The 870-nt window shown below is 46.2% G+C and overlaps 1 protein-coding gene across 1 annotated transcript in view; it reads right to left on the bottom strand.

Moving 5' to 3' along the window:
- The window catches only part of ATP9A (ATPase, class II, type 9A), a 141,942-nt gene that overhangs the window by 137,835 nt on the left and 3,237 nt on the right, over positions 1 to 870 (bottom strand). The gene's annotated exons all lie outside the window — the stretch shown is intronic.

Below are 870 nucleotides of genomic sequence, written 5' to 3' on the forward strand. Positions count from 1 at the left end.
CTAAAAATACAAAAATTAGCTGGGCATGGTGGCACACACCTGTAATCCCAGTTACTGAGGAGGCTGAAGCAGGAGAATTGCTTGAACCCAGGAGGCGGAGGTTGCGGTGAGCCAAGATCACGCGACTGCACTCCAACCTGGGCAACAAGAGCGAAACTCTGTCTCAAAAAAAAAAAAAAAAAAAAAAAAATCCTGCATAAGAATACAATTTACACGATACTTTTCACATAGAGCTTAAACATTTCCATATGTTGTTTAGAAAAACACACGGGTAATAAAAGTATCTTTTGTAAAACAAAGAGTAAATAATGATATACATGGAAATTGTAAACACCAAATTCAGAAGAGCAGTTACTTCCTCGGGAAGGGGTAAAATCTAACACGGAGGGGCACACAGGGGCATCAACTATGTTACGTGTGTTTTAGGGTTTGGTTTTGTTTTTTGAGACCAGGTCTCGCTCTGTCACCCAGGCTGGCATCCAGTGGAGTGATCGTAGCTCACTGAAGCCTCGAACTCCTGGGCTCAGGCAATCCTCCTGTCACAGCCTCCCAAGCAGCTGAAACCAAAAGCATGCACCACCATGCCCAGCTAAATTTTTTGTTTATTTGTAGAGACAGGGTGTCCCTATGTTGCCCAGGCTGGTCTGAACTCCTGGGCTCAAGCGATCCTCCCACTTCAGCCTCCCAAAGTGTTGGGATTATAGACCTGAGTCACTGCATCCAGATTGTGTTTTTGTTTTGTTTTGTTTTGTTTTGTTTGGGGTTTTTTTGAGACGGAGTCTCGCTCTGTCGCCCAGGCTGGAGTGCAGTGGCGCGATCTCCGCTCACCGCAAGCTCCGCCTCCCGGGTTCATGCCATTCTCCTGCCTCA

Source organism: Mandrillus leucophaeus, unplaced genomic scaffold, assembly GCF_000951045.1.
Source record: "Mandrillus leucophaeus isolate KB7577 unplaced genomic scaffold, Mleu.le_1.0 Scaffold19, whole genome shotgun sequence".
Taxonomy (NCBI): domain Eukaryota; kingdom Metazoa; phylum Chordata; class Mammalia; order Primates; family Cercopithecidae; genus Mandrillus; species Mandrillus leucophaeus.